General features: G+C 39.1%; 1 protein-coding gene across 7 annotated transcripts in view; it reads right to left on the reverse strand.

Moving 5' to 3' along the window:
* Positions 1–11,377, reverse strand: part of LOC143884246 (glutamine-dependent NAD(+) synthetase-like) — a 55,109-nt gene extending 43,732 nt beyond the window's left edge. For 2 of the 7 annotated variants that reach the window (XM_077387706.1, XM_077387702.1), the window contains exons 1-2: positions 10,977–11,373; positions 10,274–10,314 (exon numbers count right to left, since the gene is read on the reverse strand). The gene's annotated coding sequence lies outside the window, so the exon portion shown is untranslated. Of the gene's footprint in view, positions 1–9,325; positions 9,511–10,273; positions 10,315–10,976 lie in introns of those variants that run through there. The other 5 variants (XM_077387703.1, XM_077387708.1, XM_077387709.1 and 2 more) reach the window with 5 other exon arrangements.
* Positions 11,378–12,979: the final 1,602 nt, after the last annotated feature.

The following is a 12,979-nucleotide window of genomic DNA, read 5'->3' on the forward strand; positions in this document are numbered from 1 at the left end:
ACAAAACTATGTAGGATACCAAAATCAATAGAAAAAGTAACGATTTTCAGTCAAGTTGCATTTTTAGATGTGTACCAACATGACAGTATTTAGAAGATGGATTATTCCTTTTACATAGAAAACAGCATTTCGCAAATATCGAGGGGTCATGCACTAGTAGTTAAGCGCATTACATAGTAAGATGAAGGTATAGACTCAGTTCTTACTCACCCATCAATACAAAAACAATATGATATGTTATTTTAATTTCTTTGGCGAGCAAGAAAGCAATGAATAACGATAACAATGCCCATATATCTTCCAATTTATGAACATTGAAGCAAGAATAAAACCTCATAGTTTCATTACAAAATAAAAATAATTAAAAATGATTATATTATTTCCAAAGAACTCTTGGACTTCTAAATAATATGCCTAACTTTTCCTAATAACAGCCAAAAATCCAGAAATGTTCAATAAGATCTCAAAACCTGATTTTACAGAAAACCTAACTATTTAATCTCAAAACCTTCACCATTTTCAAAACAAAATCTCAAAACCAAACTATTTATAGAAAAAAAAAAAAAAACTAGTTCTAAGGACAGTAATACTTTGATTTATATCCGCAAGACAATCAAATCACTCAATGGCAGCAAACCCTAGTTCTCAATGAACCGGAAACTACAGTTCTTCAAGAGAAGTGTAATTTTCTATAACAAACAGAATTCAAGAAAATAAATAACAGCAACTGAACAGAAATTTTTCATAAAGAATAAGAAATCCATCAGATGATCAGATTAAGAAAAACAAAAGGCGAGAAGCTGGATTGAATTAGAGAAACCAAAAAAGGAAAAATTAAGGCAAAATCAAAACGTATAATGAAACATAGGATTCAAAACACAGTAGCGTACCGTGATTTCTATTTAGGGCTTCTCGATGGAAAAAAAAACGCTGAAATTTTCGGGGGGAAAGAAACCCTTGAAAATTAGAGTTTTTATTTCGGGGAAGAACCAGAGAGGATAGAGAAGTTACTCAGGAAGAGAGGCTAATGAAAGTTTCTATTTACGGGGTTCTGCCAGAAGATAGGAGATGCGCAGATATATTCGCCCTCTGAAATTACACATTCGCCCCCTTATAAGTTATAATAGCAACTGACACGTCCATCAAGACGTGGAATACGACTGGAAACTCGCCGTGTAAGGAAGACAACAAGCAGGTCATTGCGTGACTTGAAGAGTAATGCGTTAGTGGCGCGTGACTTTTCAAAAGAATTTCAAAATAACCCCTTAGTCGCAAATCCGCGTACTTTAGCGAGACGGGACCTGAGAGTTCATGTTACGAGTAAAAACAAGCGAGAAAATGTCACGCTTGAACATGTGTTATTTTAAAAAGCCCGTGTCAATCGTGTGAGTCGATCTCCCCCTCCAACTTTTCTTAGTTTCGCATCTCTCTCTCTCTCTCTCTCTCTCTCTCTCTCTCTCTCTCTCCTCTTGACTGTGCAGGGCAGCCATCTCTCTCTCTCTCTCCTTGTTGTGGGCATTTCACTCCCACCACCAACTACCGTTTTCTTCTTCTTCTTCGATTTCTCTCTTTCTTGAAGTGGAAGTTGCGTTCTGAGGTAAATCCAGCTTCTTTATTTCTTCTTTTCCTTTTTCTATATGATCCAAGATAGGTTTTGGGTTTTAGATTTTCTGTATCCTCATATTTTAGGATTTTAGACCTCAAATTTTAGGGTTTTACACCTCTGATTTTAACCCCTTCACCTTACAATAGAATCAGTACATTATCTCTTTTCGGGTAACGATATGTGTGCTTTGCATTTTTCTTTTTATTATGCATTGCGATGGATTTGGGCTATGAGGTTGCAGATCTAGGATTTGTCTTGAGTGTGTTTCTAATACCTAGATCTGGAAGCTAGCATTCCACTTCCATTTCGAACTTCTTCTCCACATGTTAGAACCAAATGGGGCATAGAATGTTTGTTGAAATGCCTAAATGGGTTATGGTTGAGGATTGGAGAATGCAGGCTTGAATTTATTCATTGGAAACTCATTAAGAATCGTAGAACTTCTGAAGCTATAAGAAAAGCCTCATTTACTTGTCCATTTTTCGGTGCTCTGAGTTCATCATTAGATTCACATCCATTCAATTAAATCTGGCTATGAATCCACCTCTATTGTTTCCAATACATGAACTACAAACTTTGTAACAATGCTTTCTCCACCGGCTTGGTCTTGCTTTTGAACCTCATAGTATAGATAGTAAAATGAATTACACATTGAAGTTGATCCAAAGCAACCCTATCAAGAGGGCAGTTTAGATTGCCGGCATAGTTGGCTTGATTTTGGGGCTATCGGAGATCCAAACCAAGCCCTATCAAGTGGACGGCTAAGATCAAACTAAAAAATAACTTATTATTGGCCTAGACAGATGAGCCTATAACCCTATCCAAAGTGAAATGACTACTTTAACAGGACCCACAAATGCACAATATTACTTGTATATTTTAGTAGGGCCCACAAATCCATGGGATCATAGTAAAAATTGACTATTAAAACTCTAAGACTTCAAATTCATGTATTTGTTGATGACTAACGGGTGATTTCAATGTCCACGTGACTCTAAAAAGTCTCCGCCAAAGTCCTGAAAGTCCCAAGTGTCCGCACATTAAAGTCCAAGTCCCCAAAGAGTCATGGACAATATGGAGAAGTCCGCACATTAAAATCCCGCACGACTAACCCCCCCTCAATATTGTGGGAAACCTTGATCAAGACCCTTCCAGCTCCCACCCTCAAAATGATCCCCACCAGCAGGAAGCTGGTACAGGCAGTCTAGGGGTGCAACTCGGGCGGGCTCAACCCGAACCTGGCGGGTTCAACCAGGAAAAAGCTCAAGTTGGGGTGAGTTCAAGTCGGGTTCGGGTTGAGGGCTTGGGCAACCCGGCCCGAGTTCAACCCGAAATTTTTAATAATTTTTTTCAGTTTTTAAGCTTAAAATCTCGGGTTGGGTCGCGTTGAACTTGGGTTGGGTCAGGTTGGGTCGGGTTCGGGTTGGCAAAAAGGGCTGCTCGGGTCGGGTCGAACCTCGTCGGGTTGGAGCTCGGCGGGTTCGGGTTGAGTAAATGGTTGCTCCGGTCAGGTTCGGGTTGGCCTCAACCCGAAGCTGACCCGCTCGAGTTGCACCCCTAGTTACAGTCGAGGAAAATGAAGAAATGAAAGAAGACCCTCAATCCGAAGTGGAAGAAAGAAATCTCAAAAAGTCAAAGACACCAACTCCAAGACAAAGTAAATAGCCCCCAGAGGTAAGTAAAAAGAACAATCAAAATTTGTGAAAGAGCCAGAGAGCGAGGAAGTTTATTCAGAGGATGATAGACGCTCTTAGTTATTAGGAGTTTTTGCTTTGTTCTTCCCTTCATTGTTCCTAAGGATAGGTCTTGCCGCTATCTCATGGTCTGTATCCGTATAGGCCGATAGGGTTAGTATGTTTAACTGTTTCATATTTCTATTTCTAATAAACCGGTAGGGGTCTCCGCCAAACCCCAGCTTTCCAATATAAAAAAAGCAACTGACACGGTAGTTACCTGTTGAATGATTGCCCCCCGAGTCTCCTTATTCGCCCACTTGTCACGGGAATGTTAAGGGCGCTGATAAAAAAAACCCCCTTTTAACAATGTATCACTATTTTAACAAAGGGAAATGATATTTACGCCCCTTTTATCACCAGGGGCACCCATTTACCAGTGTACTTTGCAATCAAAGGCACTGGATTTTTCTTTGATACACTGACGCTGGGTGTCCCTGGCGATCAAAAATATTCTGGACATAAAAATGTTTCTTTCATACCAAAACCATGTCATTCGATAGAAATTAGAATAGGGGCGACTGAGGTGTCAAAGGGCGAATTTATCACCGCACATTAAAAAAAGTGTGCTGTACACGGGAATGTTATGCGTTAAAGGGTCGTTAAAGGGAGCGCATGTGGACTGCAATTTTCGCCCAATAAAAAACCCCAGCTTACCAATAAAAAAAAAGCAACTGACACGGCAGTTACCTGTTGAATGATTCCCCCCCGAGTCTCCTTATCCGCCCACTTGTCACGGGAATGTTAAGGGCGAATGAGGAGACTCGGGGGGCAATCATTCAACAGGTACTTGCCGTGTCAGTTGCTTTTTTTTTTTATTGGTAAGCTGGCGTTTTTTATTAGGCGAAAATTGCAGTCCACATGTGCTCCCTTTAACGCAAAACATTCCCGTGTACAACACACTTTTTTTAATGCGTGGTGATAAATTCGCCCTTTGACACCTCAGTCGCCCCTATTCTAATTTCTACCGAATGACATGGTTTTGGTATCAAAGAAACATTTTTATGTCTAGAATATTTTTGATCGCCAGGGACACCCAGCGTCAGTGTATCAAAGAAAATTCCAGTGGCTTTGATTGCTAAGTACACTGGTAAATGGGTGTCACTGCCCTGGTGATAAAAGGGGCGTAAATATCATTTCCCTTTGTTAAAATAGTGATACATTGTTAAAAGGGGGGGTGTTTTTATCAGCGCCCTTAACATTCCCGTGACAAGTGGGTGAATAAGGAGACTCGGGGGGCAATCATTCAACAGGTAACTGCCGTGTCAGTTGCTTTTTTTTTATTGGAAAGCTGGGGTTTGGCGGAGACCCCTACCGGTTTATTAGAAATAGAAATATGAAACAGTTAAACATACTAACCCTATCGGCCTATACGGATACAGACCATGAGATAGCGGCAAGACCTATCCTTAGGAACAATGAAGGGAAGAACAAAGCAAAAACTCCTAATAACTAAGAGCGTTTATCATCCTCTGAATAAACTTCCTCACTCTCTGGCTCTTTCACAAATTTTGATTGTTCTTTTTACTTACCTCTGGGGGCTATTTACTTTGTCTTGGAGTTGGTGTCTTTGACTTTTTGAGATTTCTTTCTTCCACTTCGGATTGAGGGTCTTCTTTCATTTCTTCATTTTCCTCGACTGTAACTAGGGGTGCAACTCGAGCGGGTCAGCTTCGGGTTGAGGCCAACCCGAACCTGACCGGAGCAACCATTTACTCAACCCGAACCCGCCGAGCTCCAACCCGACGAGGTTCGACCCGACCCGAGCAGCCCTTTTTGCCAACCCGAACCCGACCCAACCTGACCCAACCCAAGTTCAACGCGACCCAACCCGAGATTTTAAGCTTAAAAACTGAAAAAAATTATTAAAAATTTCGGGTTGAACTCGGGCCGGGTTGCCCAAGCCCTCAACCCGAACCCGACTTGAACTCACCCCAACTTGAGCTTTTTCCTGGTTGAACCCGCCAGGTTCGGGTTGAGCCCGCCCGAGTTGCACCCCTAGACTGCCTGTACCAGCTTCCTGCTGGTGGGGATCATTTTGAGGGTGGGAGCTGGAAGGGTCTTGATCAAGGTTTCCCACAATATTGAGGGGGGGTTAGTCGTGCGGGATTTTAATGTGCGGACTTCTCCATATTGTCCATGACTCTTTGGGGACTTGGACTTTAATGTGCGGACACTTGGGACTTTCAAGACTTTGGCGGAGACTTTTTAGAGTCACGTGGACATTGAAATCACCCGTTAGTCATCAACAAATACATGAATTTGAAGTCCTAGAGTTTTAATAGTCAATTTTTACTATGATCCCATGGATTTGTGGGCCCTACTAAAATATACAAGTAATATTGTGCATTTGTGGGTCCTGTTAAAGTAGTCATTTCACTTTGGATAGGGTTATAGGCTCATCTATCTAGGCCAATAATAAGTTATTTTTTAGTTTGATCTTAGCCGTCCACTTGATAGGGCTTGGTTTGGATCTCCGATAGCCCCAAAATCAAGCCAACTATGCCGGCAATCTAAACTGCCCTCTTGATAGGGTTGCTTTGGATCAACTTCAATGTGTAATTCATTTTACTATCTATACTATGAGGTTCAAAAGCAAGACCAAGACGGTGGAGAAAGCATTGTTACAAAGTTTGTAGTTCATGTATTGGAAACAATAGAGGTGGATTCATAGCCAGATTTAATTGAATGGATGTGAATCTAATGATGAACTCAGAGCACCGAAAAATGGACAAGTAAATGAGGCTTTTCTTATAGCTTCAGAAGTTCTACGATTCTTAATGAGTTTCCAATGAATAAATTCAAGCCTGCATTCTCCAATCCTCAACCATAACCCATTTAGGCATTTCAACAAACATTCTATGCCCCATCTGGTTCTAACATGTGGAGAAGAAGTTCGAAATGGAAGTGGAATGCTAGCTTCCAGATCTAGGTATTAGAAACACACTCAAGACAAATCCTAGATCTGCAACCTCATAGCCCAAATCCATCGCAATGCATAATAAAAAGAAAAATGCAAAGCACACAAATCGTTACCCGAAAAGAGATAATGTACTGATTCTATTGTAAGGTGATGGGGTTAAAATCAGAGGTGTAAAACCCTAAAATCTGAGGTCTAAAATCCTAAAATATGAGGATACAGAAAATCTAAAACCCAAAACCTATCTTGGATCATATAGAAAAAGGAAAAGAAGAAATAAAGAAGCTGGATTTACCTCAGAACGCCCCTTCCACTTCAAGAAAGAGAGAAATCGAAGAAGAAGAAGAAAACGGTAGTTGGTGGTGGGAGTGAAATGCCCACAACAAGGAGAGAGAGAGAGAGAGACAGAGATGGCTGCCCTGCACAGTCAAGAGGAGAGAGAGAGAGAGATGAGAAACTAAGAAAAATTGAAGGGGGAAGATCGACTCACACGATTGACACAGACTTTTTAAAATAACACATGTTCAAGCGTGACATTTTCTCGCTTGTTTTTACTCGTAACATGAACTCTAAGGTCCCGTCTCGCTAAAGTACACGGATTTGCGACTAAGGGGTTATTTTGAAATTCTTTTGAAAAGTCACGAGCCACTAACGCGTTACTCTTCAAGTCACGCAATGACCTGCTTGTTGTCTTCCTTACACGGCGAGTTTCCACTCGTATTCCACGTCTCGATGGACGTGTTAGTTGCTATTATAACTTATAAGGGGGCGAATGTGTAATTTCAGAGGGCGAATATATCTGCGCATCTCCTATCTTCTGGCGGAACCTCGTAAATAGAAACTTTCATTAGCCTCTCTTCCCGTGTAACTTCTCTAGCCTCTCTGGTTCTTCCCCGAAATAAAAACTCTAATTTTCAAGGGTTTCTTTCCCCCCGAAAATTTCAGCATTTTTTTTTTCATCGAGAAGCCCTAAATAGAAATCATGGTACGCTATTGTGTTTTGAATCCTATGTTTAATTATACGTTTCGATTTTGCCTTTTTTTTTCCTTTTTTGGTTTCTCTCTAATTCAATCCAGCTTCTCGCCTTTTGTTTTTCTTAATCTGATCATCTGTTGGATTTCTTATTCTTTATGAAAAATTTCTGTTCAGTTGCTGTTATTTATTTTCTTGAATTCTGTTTGTTTATAGAAAATTACACTTCTCTTGAAGAACTGTAGTTTCCGGTTCATTGAGAACTAAGGTTTGCTGCCATTGATTGATTTGATTGTCTTGCGGATATAAATCAAAGTATTATTGTCCTTAGAACTAGTTTTTTTTTCTGTAAATAGTTTGGTTTTGAGATTTTGTTTTGAAAATGGTGAAGGTTTTGAGAAATAGTTAGGTTTTCTGTAAAATCAGGTTTTGAGATCTTATTGAACATTTCTGGATTTTTGGCTGTTATTAGGAAAAGTTAGGCATATTATTTAGAAGTCCAAGAGTTCTTTGGAAATAATATAATCATTTTAAATTATTTTTATTTTGTAATGAAACTATGAGGTTATATTCTTGCTTCAATGTCCATAAATTGGAAGATATATGGGCATTGTTATCGTTATTCATTGCTTTCTTGCTCGCCAAAGAAATTAAAATAACATATTGTTTTTGTATTGATGGGTGAGTAAGAACTGAGTCTATACCTTCATCTTACTATGTAATGCGCTTAACTGCTAGTGCATGACCCCTCGATATTTGCGAAATGTTGTTTTCTATGTAAAAGGAATAATCCATCTTCTAAATATTGCATGTTGGTACACATCTAAATGCTGTTTTTCTTTGATACACCTCAGTCGCCCCTATTCCCAAGAAACATTTTTATGTCCAGAATATTTTTCTTCCAATCCAAACAGGACCTAAGAGCCCTTGTTTGCCAGTTTGGCATGAATTTTCTTGGAAAAGTTTGGAACGGAAATTTTTTCCTCAGGCCTTGTTTGGAGAGAGAGAGAGAGAGTTGTGGGGTAATATGGTAAATACAGGTTGTGAAGCTCACAACCTGTTATTTAATTGGTTAAATAGAGAGGGGTAGTTTAGTAAATACATGCAGTGAAGCTAACAACGCTTAGGGCTAGCAATTTCACCCGTGAAAATGGGGATCCACCCCGCCCCGCGCGGAGCGAGGATTCCTGCGGGGGATGTGGATTTAAAAAAAAAAAAAAAAAACCAGAGCGGGGACAGGGATGGAGTTGGGCCCGCCCACCCGCCCCGTTTCAATATGCAAGTCATTATCAATATCATCTTGTTTTAATCCCGTTTTAGTGTTTTTTCATGTGTGAGGAACTGTTCTTGATCTCAACTGTAAATGTGGGAAATCCAAATCTAAATCTTGTGGGTATCCAAACATGGCCTAATGTTTGTTGGCATTGATCTTATAGACAAGATGCACATGTGCGGCCAAGATCATGTATGTTGCCTCACAGGGGCGATGCCAAAAAATTTGCACAAGAGGGGCAAAAATTATAGTAATTTTTTTTCTCCAAACAAAGTATAGAAATCCTTCTTTCATCCCTTAGAACACTACAAATAAGAAATCCTTCAAAATGAGGTTCTCTGTGTATCTTAGAACGAGTTAATTTTGCTTTAGTGGAAGAAAAAACTACAAATAAGCAGGGTTCATAGAAAAAGTTGGTTAGAGTTTGTAGGTTCTAGTTTCTACACATCTCTTTGTTAGTAGAGAACACAGCCTAAAAAAAGCAAGGGTCTGTGACAGTTCTCAAAATAAAATAACAAACAGGGCCTAAAGAAAACAAGGTATCTGAGATGAATGATTTAGATCAGTCAAAAAATACATGCAAGCAACAGAAACCCTAATCGATTTCAGATAAATTACCCTAACAGATTTCCTAAATAAGAAACAAAAAGAATCAAAACGAGACCCCAAATCAAAACCATAAATCCATTTAAACTTCTTCACCAACCGTAATCGATTGAGCGTCAAAACTCTTCTTGATTTCAGATGTCTTCTCAGCAGCCCCAAATCTAAAAAAGTACTAAGCTGGAATTGAGTTTTCAGCAGAAAAAAAAATACTAACTTGGGAGGCTTTGGACGGCGGTGGATTGCTGGGGAAGAAGAAGACCTTCGCCGCGAACCCTGTTGAAGAGGGGAAGCTTTGTTAGGTTTTTCCAGAGGAGTCGGAAGGTAGAAGAACTGAAGAAGAAGCTTTTTGCAAGGAGTCGAAAGGTCAAAGAAGCCGCTTCGTTATGCTCAGTTCTCTCGTCGGGAAAGGAAAGGAAAGGGAAGTGACGGGAAAGATACTGATGTGGCAGAAAGGAAAGTGAAGGAAAAGAAACCTGACAGAAAACCTGTCAGATGAGCGTTTCGTTGCACAGAAACCTCATAGAAACTACAAAAATATGTGTTTCGTTGCAGGGTAACTCAATAGAAACCTGTTAAATAGAAACTGTGACAAACTGACATGCAGAATGATGCCAACATAGAATCTAGTCTAAAATAAGTGGGTCCAACCCTCTAAAGTCAATCAAAATAAGAAAAACCATGACAAACAGAAGTTGAACAATAACAATGCCAATCAAATTGTCACAAATATAAAGTTGCCAAGATATAAATCAGGCAACCAACATAGACTTCACATAAAATTGTCACAAATATAGAGTTGCCAAGGTATAAATCAGGCAACCAACATAGACTTGACACGACATGGAATGGGGTTAGTACTCAAGAAGAAGAAGAACTAGCCTCCGATTAGACAACCAACATCCTCGATTCTAAGTCTCTGATCGTCCATCTAACAACAAATGGTTAGTACTCAACAAGAAGAACAAGCCCCAAATTCGCACCAACTGCTGAACATAACAAGCAATAACACGAAACAAATAAAAGAAACCCCAAACACGACATGGAATGGGGCTCACAACACATAACAACCAACAACACATAACAAATAAAAGAAGCCCAAAACACGACATGGAATGGGGCTTACAACACATTAAACGCAATATCACGCAAAGTAAGAACAAACCTCAAGAAGGTTAGGAAGGAAATCAACAGTAGGATGGTTACCTGCAAAAGAATAAATCAAACAAATCATGACTTAATAAATTCTGAGTAACTAATACATTAAACCCAAATTCTGTGTTAAAAAAATCAGAAATGTGAATCTCACTACCATAAACCACTAAACCCCTAAAAACACCGAGTTGCACTAAAAAAGTAAAAAAAAATCCATATCAAATTCCGGTCAGGTTGAGCTTTTGCTGAAAAACCATATCAAATAAGCAAAAAATAACAAAAAAATATGTAAAAAGAAAAAACCAACACATGGAGAGAAAGATAGAGGGAGAGAGAGAAAGTTTGAATAAAAAAATCCATAAAAACAACCAAAATCCCTAAATCTAAAAAAACCAACAAACCTAGAGCTTGGATTATCGGTTCTTAAACTCGGAAAAGAGGGAGAAATGAAACTTTATTTCAATTTTATGAAACCCGAAATAGGGTCTCTGTAAATATTCTCAAATAGGGTTTCTCAAACACACGAAATAGGATTTCTCAAATCAATTTTACAGAGCTATTTATGGAAACCCTATTTCAGATTTACTAAATCAGGTTTATAGAAACCCTATTTCAGATTGGAGAAGATGAGCACAAGGGTTTCAAAAAAAAAAGAAAAAGAAAGAATGACGAAGAGAGACAAGAAACAGATAAGAGAGAGTGAGAGGACGTACCGTGAGCGAGGTCGGAGATGAGGCGAGGTCGAAGACGAGGCGAGGATGGAGACGACGAAGTTGTTTGTGTCTCTTTTTTTTTCTCCACACACAGCTACGATCGGGAAACTTGAGAGAAAAGTTGTTTGTATCGGAAATGGGACGGGAGAAAAGTCGCGGAAAAGTCTTTTCCGCGTCATTTATTTCATTTTCCCCATTTGATAAAATAGTTCCCGAGGAAACTAAACGAACACCAGATATATGAGTTTCCGCGGAAAAAAACAGGGGTTTCCGCTTTCCCCGGAAACCCAAAGGGAAAGAAAAAAACAGAACACAGCATTAGGGTTTGAAACCCTATTCGTTTGGGGAAGAACTTTCTATGCAGGTTTTGGGTTTTTCTCTATTTCAATAACGCGTGTGTGACCCATCTTACGAGCTAATAGAAAGTGATTTTAAACTCGAGCGCATATAGGGATTGTGTGGTTGAGCACATAATCATTTTCCTCTAAAAAGTTAAAGGTATATTTTTTTCCCAAAAAATTAAGGGGGGGCAATTGTCCCCCTTCCCTTAAACGTGCCATCGCCCCTGTTGACTCATGAGGATCCATCAAACCAATGGTCATGATCACACATATACGAATATACAATATGTGGGACCTAGGATTGATCGTTAAGAGTATATGTTTTCATAACAGATAAATGATTTGGATCATTGAACCAGTGAGCCCCACTTGTACTTTTGCCCGCTCCTCATGCATCGTGTAAGCTCATAGTGACGATCCAAAATCTTAGTCTGTATTTTTACTTCTTGAAAGTATAAGCTGATAGTGCTATTTATTGTATGAATGCTGCCAATGTGCTGAAAGAGGCAACATTCATACACAAAAAATTGCAGCAATTAGATGATCCTAATTGTTGATTAGTAGACTATTGCATGTTGAATTTGAACTTGATTGTTCATTTCAAAAATGCTAGAACTTGGGCTCTTATCCCTGAATCATGATCTAAGCAAACTCCCAGCTTCTGGAGAAGGTACTTGTAAGAAGCAACTTAACTAGACTCGTCTTCTGTGAGAGTATGAGAAATTATATGGTAGCCGACCGTGAAAAGCACAAGGGCAGTGTCAAAACTCTGCCCCTTGATTTTTGATCTGGTCAAAACCCCTTTTTTGACTTTCTACTTAGATCAAAAATCAAGGGCAGTCGGCCACCATATAAATTCTCTGAGTCTTACTAACACAACTTATCTTGCATTGTGTTCTAAGAGAGTATTACTTGGTCTTGTCTGTTTAGTCCTTAAAATTTAAGTCAATCAGTCTCAGCAAAGATATTATGAATTATTTATGCTTGCTTTAGCTCATACTTAAATGAACTATTGTGTTTGAGAAACAGTAAATGATCCATTAATTAGTTGCATATCAGATCATTTGTGACCTCAGGTGAGATCATGGGGATAGACTCTCAATATAGTATGATGGACTTACACAGAATCAAGTATTTCATAGAGATTTCACTAGTATTTTGTGGAGAACATATATCTGAACAATAGCATGGGAGAGGTTCTCATTCTTCACGTTTACAGGGAAGCTAACACCATGACATAGAGCTTGGGTTACCAGCACATTGAGCTGCCCAGGTTTTGTATATGGCACTCAACCCTCTGGATGGCATTAAGATTGTCCATTCAAAGTAATACATTTCAAAATCATCAACAACAAAATGATGACAGACTTTTCCTGCTTTAAATCTACACGTCACTAATGAATATCATCCACTGAGTGGTACAATAAAAACACATTGCAAATTGGAGATAAAAAATTTATTGAAAATAAAGCTCGACAAGCTTCTTCAAAGTGTGGAATAGGCTTGTAAAGGGGTTAAATTCAATGGGTCTCTCTAATTATAGATCAGAAAATTGATTTGTTAGTCAAGGTTTACAGAGATTTCTAATTCCTGCAGAAGATCATATGAACAAAGACGGAGAGCATTGGTTTATTCCAATAATAAAATTGGTTTTTGTGTTAT

The sequence above is a fragment of the Tasmannia lanceolata genome, unplaced genomic scaffold (genome assembly GCF_043159265.1).
Source record: "Tasmannia lanceolata isolate RefF3 unplaced genomic scaffold, GAP_Taslan_0.1 ptg000008l, whole genome shotgun sequence".
Classification (NCBI taxonomy): domain Eukaryota; kingdom Viridiplantae; phylum Streptophyta; class Magnoliopsida; order Canellales; family Winteraceae; genus Tasmannia; species Tasmannia lanceolata.